Here is an 11406-nt window from a genome sequence, read left to right as displayed (position 1 = left end):
TCTAGTATTCACTGTTTTTTTTTTTCTTGTTATCTATCTCTTTGTGACAGTGGGGTATTGAGGTCCCCACTACTATTGTATTAGTGCTTATTTGATTTTTCCTGTCCATTAATATTTGTTTTATATAGTTGTATGCACTAATATTTGATGCATATATATTAATTAATGTCATCTCTTCCCCTTGGATTATTCCCTTTACAAGGATGTAGTTGCCTTCTTTGTGTCTCTAAATTAATGTTGGTTTGAAATGTATTTTATCTGCAAATAGGATAGCTACATTTTTTTTCAGGTTCCTGTTGCCTGTCATATTGTTTTCCACATTTGAACTTTCTGTCTATGAGTTTCTTTTTGAATTAAATGTATTTCTTGTATGCAGCATATTGTTGGGTCTTGATTTTTGACCCATTCTGCCAGTCTATTTCTTTTGACTGGTGAATTGAGACCATTAACACTGATGGTTATAACAGACATACATTGAGTTAACTTTGTCATGATCTTTTCCTGTTTGTGGATTCCCCCATCTTGAATTTAATTTCTTGTCCTTCCTGATGGATTCATTTTGCTGTGCTTTGTGAGGTTGTGACCCTCATTGTCTTTTCCTAGGAGAGAAGGAAGGAACAAAAACAAGAACAGGACAAACTGACAGCAACAGAAGAACCAGAAACTGTTCTCACTCCTATAAAAATAAGAACAATCAAGAAAAAACAGGACAAAAACACGATAAAGAAAAGTGAGAAATGAAGGAGAAAAAAAAAGTTCAGACAATGTAGTGTACAGATCAGATGTTGGCTGATCTCAGGGAGCCAGCAGTAGTCCACTGACGTTCAGGCTGGGTTCTGGGCAGTGATGATGGAATTGCGCCCCCTGACCTCCTCCAGATGAAAAGTTTGCACAGTTTAACTGCAGGTTCAAGCCACCCTTCCCCTACAAGTCTGATTCCAGTAGGAGGTACTGACAGGAACAACTCACCAACCACTGCAGTCTGCTGCACCTTTTTTGAGGTGGCTCTTTGCTCTCCCAATGGGCTTCAATTCTCAACAAACCTCGGAGTGGCCTTCTCTTTACTGCTTACCACTGCTCCAATTCCTGGACTTAGAAAGATGGCTTTCTGGATCTCTGTGCCATGTTGCTGTCCTGGTGGGCCTCTGGCTGGGGCCTGCATGCCTGTACAACTGTTTTCTGGGAGGGCCTCCAATGATAACTAGTCTTCAAACTGTCAAAACAGCAAAGCACTTCTTATCACTAGCTACAGGATAACTTGTCATGCATTTTCTCCTTCAAGGTAGTTTAATCTTAGGGATTTCATGATCATTTCCTGTCCTAATATTTAAAGATTTGCCATTTATCACTCTAAGGAAGAGAAAAAACATGGTATGCAGATTTACTTATTCAAGATATGTGCAACTTCATAATTTATATTTAATCCTATCAGCACTTTCATACAGAAGTTGATATGGTAGAAATAACTGATTTTTAGAAATATATTTAATAACTTAACCTCAAAAGAATTTGTGCACAAAACTTTAAAGAAATATTTCCCAAGTATGTTGTGCACAACCAGTTTTCTATAGTTTGTTAGCAACTGCCACATATATGCATGCACATGCTCAAACACACACACACATGCACGCACATATATACACACACACACACACACTCACCCACAGTATGTATTGGTTTGGAAATGCTTCTTGAACAAATGTAAACTGGCTGATTTACTCTAAAACTGCAAAAGTTGTGCCAATTAACACTAGGAGAATATAGTTTAGCACATTTTCACAATTTATTAAATCACTATCAATTTCAGAGGATCAAGCGATAAGACTGATGATTTAAAGTAAAAAACTTCAGAAAATGTGTTCAATATGAAGAACTACAATACTACAGACTTCCTATATGTGAACAACTTTCAAATCCCAGATTTCTCCCTTAACCAGTTGTATGACCATTTACAAGCTGCTTGATTTCTTGAGCAGAAACTAGATGAGCAACAACTATCTCACAAGATTGTTCTGAGATTAAAAGTGATGAATTATGTGAAGACCTTCAGACACAGAAGTCTTCAATGTATTAATCAATCTGAGTTCCCTTCCCCCCTGACTTTACTGTCTCTCCTGATGGCCCCTCATGCACATGAACGTGTATTTACATGGTTCTATAAAACTGAATCTGCATTGACATAGTCCATACAATTTAGTAGACTAGTTAGTATCCTATTGTATACACTACCTCCATTGGGTAATTACTGTTTGGTGGACCTTTGAGTTATTTTCAAATTTACCCTTTCATAAACAACTTTGTATGACAAGCTTGGAACAAATGAATTGTTTGCTTTTACATTACTTTCAAGGAGTCTATTCCCCAATGTGAAATTAATAGGTCACAGGTAAAAACGTATTATATCACTTTTGTCACATAATATACTGCAGAAAATCCTAAACAATTTACAATGTAATCTAAAATATATAAGCCTACCTTTATTCTAAGACGTCATCAATGGATTTTTATTGCTTTTGCTTGTTTAACTGCTGAATACTGATGATTTGACATTTTAAAGTCATTTTATTTAATTTCCAAAATACTGCGGATTTGAGTATGCTTATTTGCTACCTTTATTTTTTGTGTGTAAAATATGTATTCTGCCTGCCTGGAATTTATTCACTAAAATTTGAGTTTTCATCTAACCTTATTTCTTATGAAAGGTTATAAAATATAAAATATAATTACTGCTCTCTTAGAATACCTGGAAAGCTTTGTCATGTGACTCCCAGAGCTTCTTGTTCCTCCACATACCCTTCATCATCATTCCTTCTGAAGCTGACAGATGTTAGTGGATCCTAAAATTTCTAGTACAAGAGTGCTACCGCAAATTATTCAGAGCTTAAATCAATTTAGTTGGTCAGGAGTATTTCTGATATCAGTTTTTCTTGAAAACTAGAAGAAGCATGATCCTAAATTTACGTTTGCAATTTACAGATAAGCAAGGCTTTAAATGTGATCCAAATGATCACAAACTTACTTTGCGGAGGGGACAGAGCAATGTACATACAATCATTTCAGAGGAATATTTCTGCCTATAGGATCTTTTCTGTATTATCAAGGCTAATAGGCCACTGTCTACTCTATTTTTTTTAGGAGGACACTTAACCTCAGACAGCATGTTCCATTTTAGAAATCTGTGGCTTAGCAATAAGCAACTTGGCCAACTAGTTCAGTACTTGGTCTCAACTTCAATAGTGATGACTAGTTTTTATGTCTGGAGCTCAAAGATTAAGACGCTACCTTGATTTTGCCTCATTTGGCACCCCGCAGTATTAGTTTTCTGTTTCCCAAAATTGAAGCTATTTTGTGAGTGTTGAGTTTTCTTGGGCTTTTTTTTTTTTTTGGACCAATTGATTGATTGTGCACACTGATTTGCTACCTGTCCTTAGCCTGCAGAGGTATGGATTTACTTTATCAATTAGTAATAGATGAAAGATCTGCCATTGTGGTAGAATGTCAGAAGCTCTGCTATTGTTTTCCAGAGAAGAGTATCCATTATTTACATAATAAATGAAAAATGTCTTTCTTGCCAAGATGCAAAAAGTAAGGACTTACTTATATGTACATACATTACTCATCTACTTCCTCTTCTATGTTGGAAAAACACGCTCTATAAAAAAGCAGACATAATAAAAATTGTGTACTGAAAGAAAAGAGACAGAAAGAGAAACTATGAAAAAGTTGACTGGTAATCATCTGCAGACAAAGTTCACTAGATGTCACCCTGCTCTTGAATCAGGATTAATGTTTTACTGAGAGGGAATGTTGGCTGGAAAGATGCCTTTAGTTTCCTGTTAAAGAATTCTTATTACCCACCAAGCCTAAAATGATGGATTATCTATGTATACAAATGATTCCTATTCATAAAACTAACTTTTGGCTTTCAGCAAATGAGTCTAAGTTTCATGAACTTTTGACATTTGAGCAATGGTGTATTATACTAAACTATTATGTAATTTTTTATAATTCATAATTATATAATTGGAAATTCAAATAAGCAAGAGGAAAAAAACTATATTGCTTTAACTCCAGAAACAAAATCATAAACATTTTAATATATCCTTCCAGAATTCTTTTTATAAACACAGATGCATATTAAAAAGTTAGTTCAGGGTCAGGGATTTCGCTTTAGTGGTGCCACCACCTGCTTTGCAAGTGCAAGGTCCTGAGTTCTATCCCCAGTACCAAAACAAAAACAAAAACAAAAATAAAAGTTAACTCATACATTACATATTTACTTTTTCCATGTTAACAAATAAAATTTTATTGCATGCACAATCCCATTTATATGCCATGGGAGTTTTATTATTTATTAATTAGTTCCATATAGTCAAACACAGGTACTATATGCCTGATATCCTAATACCTTGAGATCAGATGTGAGCTTCTACTTTTCTTATGTGTTTTATAATAGCATCTCACACCATGTTAACTTCTTCTTCTTCTTTAAAGTGTTAACATTTCTCCTTTAAAGTGGTTGTGCAGTTTCAAAACAAAATCTGATGCCAAGCAAAGCACTTGATATAAAAATGCTTACTGCTAAGATTTTCATACAGTAAACTGCCTTGCAACAATTAAGCTAGGTTGTCACTTGATGAGCTGGAGAACCACTGAGGAAACTTAGGGTTTCTCTGCATGGGTCCTGGGGCCGGCCTTTGGTGTTCATCTGGCCCCAGCCCCTGCCTCTCTGGAGTGACCCCTGCTGTGTTTCCCATCTCCCATGAAGTGAGCAGCTGTGTTGTGTCATGATGCTCCTGCCTTGGAGACTACTGACCCTGGATTGAAACCCCTGACACTGTGAGCTAAATTTCCTCTCCTGCAAGTTTGGGTGTTGATTATTTTTTCCCTGAAATGGTAGGCCCTCAAGGATCTGTTAAGGTTAAGTAATATACTAAACAGTACCCGTTCACTTGATAAAAGAATAAGACAAAGTCCCATGGCCTTTCTCTTTTCTATGTGCCAAAGGATCCACTAATAAACTTAAAACTAATTACTACAGTCCCCTAAAACTGAGTATTAATCAACTAAAATCAACACACTGATAATTTTTACTAAAAATATACATCAATAGTTTATTATTCTTTTTTCACATTAATTTAAAGTTATATGCTGGCATTGTGCTAAATATATGTGTATATGAATATACTCATATAACATAAATACTAATTTTTTAACAACCCTAAAAGAAATCATTATTGCTACTTCAGTTATACCAAGAAAGAAAGCAAGGCCTAGATAGGTTACACTACACAGTCAGTTCTGTGTCAGGGCTCTGATGCTGGAGCCCGTGTTTTCATTACTACATCTTAATAAATTCTGGGTGCTAGATTATGAGTATATTCAAAACTTCCCTGGACCTTATCACAAATAGATAAGAAGAAAAATAATACATTCTCTAAAACTGGAAACACAGGTTATTAGAAAATCTGACAAGCTATTTTAGTTCATCTGGACTGTAGCATATAAATTGTTTAGCTTTAAAAGAGAAAATTTTATTTCTCATAGTTCTTGAAACTGAGTCCAAGGTCAAGTCCTCTAGAAGATCCAGTCTCTGATGCTGTCTCAGTTCCTTAAATACGGCTCCTTCTTCTGTTCTTACACAGGAGAAAGGAATTCTTGGTAGGGTATCTTAAAAAGGTATGAAAACCATCCATAGTGTCATCCCTCACTACCTCTCATCTGCAAAGGTCCCATCCCCTGATACTATCACTTTGGGGATAGGCACTGCAACACACAAATTTAGAGGAGGGACGCATTTATACTAGAGGGCAAGAAGAAAACTCCTCTGTTAAATTTACATTTGCGCTCTGCATTCTTCCTGTAAGCAAACCTTAAAATCTGTTAATATAATAGAGGAGTTGGAGGTCAAATAAAGCTTTTATATATACAAGAAACACTCTAAAGTAAAAGCAGCCATGGTAGAATTGAAGAAAATCCAAAGTGGCTGAGGCATTCCTAGCAAGGTGATGACCAGCATGCAAATAATAAAGTATTAAAGGCCAGATGATGCTGGAAATTATAGTCATTATAATTTATATATAATTTATATAGTCATTATAGTTAGAAATGCCTATCCTTTATCTAAGGGCTTTGGGGATCTGTCAGTGATTTTAAGTTTGTAAATGTTGTGTCTACATGGAAATCCTTGGAAATTTACTAACTTACTACCTAAAACCACAAAGACATAATTTGAAATGCCATCAATTTTTGTGAAAAATATTTTGTTTTAAGTAAGTATTTGGTTGTCTGAGGCTTTATTTGAAATTACTTACTACTTTTTAATTTTAATTATTCTTTGCTTATTCTAATGACCTGTTTAGTTGCCTATAGAATTTGTATCCAATCTCATCCATATAAAAGTGGAATGTTGCATCAATAATATTTTTGGTCCAAACACTCTAAAATACTACGTAAGTATAATATATGTCATAGCAAAAATATAATAATGCCTGCTTGTGTTTCTATAGAGAATGGGTACATAAATCCATTCAAATTTTCATATGAAGAACTTCATTGTTACCACATATACTGTTTTCATCCTTGAAACATTGGAACAAATAGAAAAATTAGTTTTGTCAAAGGTATTATCAGTGGGTCTGGGTCAAAATAAAATGTGATACCTTTATATATCCACATGGCATATGTCTGACCTAAAACAGTTACTGCACCATTATTCCCATTAATGTAATGGAAGGTAGTAACATAGAAGGAAAGGAGAAGTCAAGTTGTGTTTCTGAAAGTTATGAGAATGGCTTCAGACCAAGCAGTGTCTTGTGGAACAGAAGCACTTTGTCTAAGCAGAATTTTCCAAGGTTTTTGATTATAGGAACAAGAAGGAAGAAAATCGATATATGCATGAAAGCCCAAAAGCATCGCGTAATCACAAAGTTAAGACAGCTTAAAGTTTCAGAAAGTAAGCCCAATTGTGGGGGTGATAAGGCAGGACAGGCATGCAGCTTTTCAGGCATCCATGTGAATAGGCCTGTCTCTCACAGACTTTTGAAAAGAAATAATTGTCAGAGAGGTAGATCAGATGTCCCACACCAACCAACCAACAGAGGAACTAGTGTGGGCTAATTTATGAAAGTATTTCTTGAGAATGATAAGTACTTGGCTGTCCTGTGAAAAATTAAATAAAAATATTTTGATCACATTATTATGAAGGAATTCACATTGTCGAGATGGCTCGAAATTTCTATTTTTATGGAAATTGGTAGTCAGGAAAAACACACAAAGGAGATGATTAATATGTATGTACAGAGATTTGGCTCCTGATAAACACCCATATGATAACATCAGGTCTACTCAGCACATTAGCAAGATTTGGCAAGATTTATCATTTGTCTTAGCAACCTCCCCAGGAAATGAAGCTTGGCTGATGCAAAGCCATCTTAGGAAAGGCCAAATCTGCATATTATTAACATTTGTGTTGGTGGGATCCCAAAAATGGGTATAGTCTAGCCCAAAATGAGTGTTATAATAAAAAATCCCCACTTGCTATAAGAATGTTAAATCACATAAAGAAAGATTTTTAAAAAAGCCCAAATGGCTGGTGTCAAAATTCATAGCAACTATGTTATGTGCAGCAGCTGCCCCTGCTTGGTAACCAAGGAGCTCTCTGGTTAGGAATGTTTGTTTCTCACATCAGAATTTAAAGTAGATGGTGGTATATGCTGGGGAACAACTCATGAAAATGATGTGGTCTCTTCTTCCTTTCTCCATAACTAAAGCATCAAGCATCAAAACAGGAGCAAGCTATGATGTAACGGTGTTTTCAACTGTGAATTTCAAAGACATGTTTTTCTACCCTAAGAATGGCATTTGAAAAAGAAATGTGACTAATAAGTTATTGGCCACTCCCACTAATATCATAGTTTAGAGTTTCCTTTTCAAGTCATCTTTCCTAGGAACCCAGTATTGGCTTAAGACCAGTTTATTTACTTTGTGTCGAAAAGTTGTTTCTCAAACCCACTTATCTAGAAAGCTTATTTAATATACTTCTTGAGAAGATCGAGAAAAAAAGATTTTTTAAGTCAAGTTTTCTAGAAGAACTCTCAACATTTCCAATCTAGGATTCCGTTTTGGCTGAAGGAAAGTACACAGACAGAAATATTAATAAAGAAAAATGAGAGGTATTGAGATAAATGTGTTTTAATCAAGTCCCTTTCTATAGAAGTGAAGAGAGTGAACAGAAGGGATCTAGAAATAAGAACTCCTGCAATGACTATAGTCAGCATAACCACAATTATTTGAGTAACTTTAAGGAAAAACCTAGAAATTAGAGACAAATAAAGGTCTCTTTTGCAGCTTTTTGGGCCACATGAGAAAGGCAAAGGCAAAAAGACCAAGAGACTAGTCCATAATATATATGCCAGTGAAAGTCCAAGAGACTGATAATCCACTAGGATTCAGTCCACTTTTACCCTCAGCTAGAAGATGATAAATAAAATTCTTAAGCTTCCTATGACTTCTGTTCTCTCACATTATTGAGCAATTTCCAGCTGTTGACATTCTTGAGTGACCTTAGGTTAGAGTTAGATTTTGTGGAAATATACATGATTCATTTGTCTGCAATTTGGAAATAGACCATGTAGACAAATTTGCCACCTGCACCTAAAAAAAGATCCTAAGGATTTTTGCAAGACGAGTAAAGAATACTATGCTTTTGGGAGAACTACTGGCAAACGCCCTGTAAAACTAAATCACAGAGAAAATCTTCATAAAACATGAGTGAAAAGATTGACATTCCAAACTTCTATTTGCCTGGTTTACATGCCCACCCATGCAATTATGCACTTCAGCTTATTTAGATGAACACACATCTCTGAAAGTCTGGCACTGGAAATGTAGACAGGCCTCTTGAACGTTACTTTCTATGATGCCAAAGAGAAAAATAATTTTACAGGAAATTATATTATTGTTATTAAAGAGAATAGGCAGAGTTTATTTTAAGAAAAATGTTGTTATATTGCATATGAAATAAAAAATGATATGCTATCTTCAATATAAATAGGCCTGCAGAAATTTAATAAACACATATTGTACATTTTGATAGAGAGAATGAGAACTAATTTCATAAATAGCCTGTGAAAAATAGCATATTTTTTTCCTCAGAAACCAGGTATAAATTATATGATGAGAAATTGCAATTAAAGCTTAAAGATTTCAGAACTTTTAGCACTTGGAGGAAAAAGTAGCTGGATATATTTTCCAGTTCTATCAATGTATTTCTTATCAAGAATATATTTCTATGTTTCAAGCAGTGTTTCCTTTTTGTTTGCAGAGTTAGGCAGATTAGAATTTGACTGGAAGTAGTACTAAATTCTTTGTAAACATATTTTTGAGTTTAAATAAAATACTATAAATAATGAGGTAGCTAACTGTATTGGTCAGGATTTTCTAGACAAAATCCTATTATAAAATACATGTATGATTATACAAGGAGTCTATATGGTAGGTTTATAGAATAAGAATCAGAAAGTTCCGGTGGTTATCTGCCAGATCGGAGATTGAAGAATCCAAAATGGCTACCTGTACATTGGAGGACTGGAGCATCCAGTAGGAGTTGAAGTTGAAGACAAGTCATTGGTATGATTCTGTCAGAAAGCTGAAAGTTTGCTTTAGGAGGCTAAAGAGTCTATGCAGGAAGCCTGAAAGAAGTGGAGATCAACATCCAAAACCAGTGGTGATGACCAGAGCTCCTCTAAAGGGTAAACTTACTTCTTTTTTGCTGTTTATTTTGTCCAGGCCAAAGACCTGTTAGTTGGTACCACCATATCCTGGGTGAGTCTTCCCTCAGTCTGTGGCTTACATGTTAATCATTCAAAGACACACCCAGAGCTTTACTAATCTCTGAGGTGACATTGTACTGGCTAATGTTTCTCTTAGAATAACTAGAAAAAATAATTCTAGGTTTTTAAAGTCTGAGGAATTTGAAAGTATGAGGAACTGAGAAATTAGGAAGTAGACCTTAAGGAGAAGAGAAAACTAAACTGAGTGGTGAGGTGAGCACAACCCCATACACAGTATTTCTTCCCACAGGGACATATGCTAAATCTTGGCACAGATTATAAAACAACCATGATTTATAAAAATAGTTTTAAAAACAAAGAATTTCATAAGAAAGTTGGAATCTACAAAGGAGAAAGAAATATAAATTCTGGAATTGAAAAACACTAAATTTGGAAACAGTGAGTTTGGATATAGTTCAAAGTACTGTATATTCAATAAATGAGACTGAATATAGTTAAACAGAGCGGTGGAGAGCTGGGATACAAGTTAAAATAAAATATTCAGACTAGAGAGATGAAATGATGCAAGTTCTAGGCAAGCAGAGAGTGGATTCATAGGACACTTTTGAAAATGTCTAACATACATGCAAGTCAAGTCTTACAAGATTGACAAAATGAAGAAGAGTATTGAAAGACATCGTCAAGAACTTGCCAAAATGGCCGCAAGAAACCACAGACTTGAATAGCAGTAATATCGCAAATAACATTAGGAAAATAAAACAGCTCTCACATGAAACAAAACTACTTAAAATGAAAAATAAAGGAAATCTTAAATGCAGTTAGAAAACACGTGATGTGAACATAGCAGCAACAATAGCGCTAGTATTTACACTAAAGAAAGACTAGAAGGATGCTGGAGAAACAGAGTTCATCACTAGTTGACCTGCACCTATAGACACATCAGAGGAAGATTTTCAGGCAGCAACAGAAAAAAAAAAAAAATTCTTTGCAATAAATAAAAAACGTAGAAAAATAAAGAATAGATGTTTCCCATCATCTCTATTTTTTCTCTTTATTTATACTTCAGATTCCTCATATAAGAGGAACTATATGGTATTTAGTCTCATGTGTCTAACTTATTTCACTTTAGCATTATAGTCATTATAGTCTCAAAAAGGGAAAAGGAAATAAAAAGAATCAAGATGTGTTTTTTTACGTTTACCAACTCCCTATAATAAATGCAAATGGTACATACTGTAAGCAGCATTATAAAAATAAAGATTAAAAAGAAAAAGAAAGGAATAAAAAGCAATATAAATATAAATTTGGGGGTGGCTCTAAGTAGATATACACTGATGAAAATAATAATGTCTTGTGAAAATTAAATACATGGAGAGTTAAAACACAGGACAATGGTAATACAAAAGTCTGGAGAGCAGTAAGTAGTTCTAGTGCTTTGAGAGAAAGGGATAAAAGAACTAGCTTGTATGAGACTCTTTCATAAAGGCTGATAATCTATAATCTGTAGAATAATCACTATTTCAGTGGTCAAAACTACTACTAATAATAGAAGTGGAATAATAAAATGTTTCAATAATTCAAGAGAATATAAGAAAGCAAATAAAAACAAACA

General features: G+C 34.6%; 1 long non-coding RNA gene across 1 annotated transcript; it reads right to left on the bottom strand.

Annotated features, from left to right (window-relative positions):
- Positions 1 to 609: 609 nt before the first annotated feature.
- On the bottom strand, positions 610 to 9841 carry LOC104850102. Its single transcript, XR_776885.2, has 3 exons — positions 9763 to 9841; positions 3598 to 3652; positions 610 to 1213 (listed from the first exon to the last, which is right to left on the bottom strand). It is a non-coding gene; the product is annotated as an uncharacterized LOC104850102 (long non-coding RNA).
- Positions 9842 to 11406: the final 1565 nt, after the last annotated feature.

Source organism: Fukomys damarensis, unplaced genomic scaffold (assembly GCF_012274545.1).
Source record: "Fukomys damarensis isolate Sample0158 unplaced genomic scaffold, DMR_v1.0_HiC HiC_scaffold_26, whole genome shotgun sequence".
Classification (NCBI taxonomy): Eukaryota; Metazoa; Chordata; class Mammalia; order Rodentia; family Bathyergidae; genus Fukomys; species Fukomys damarensis.
The sequence above is the reverse complement of the archived record's forward strand: the minus strand, read 5'-3'. Positions and strand labels throughout refer to the sequence as shown.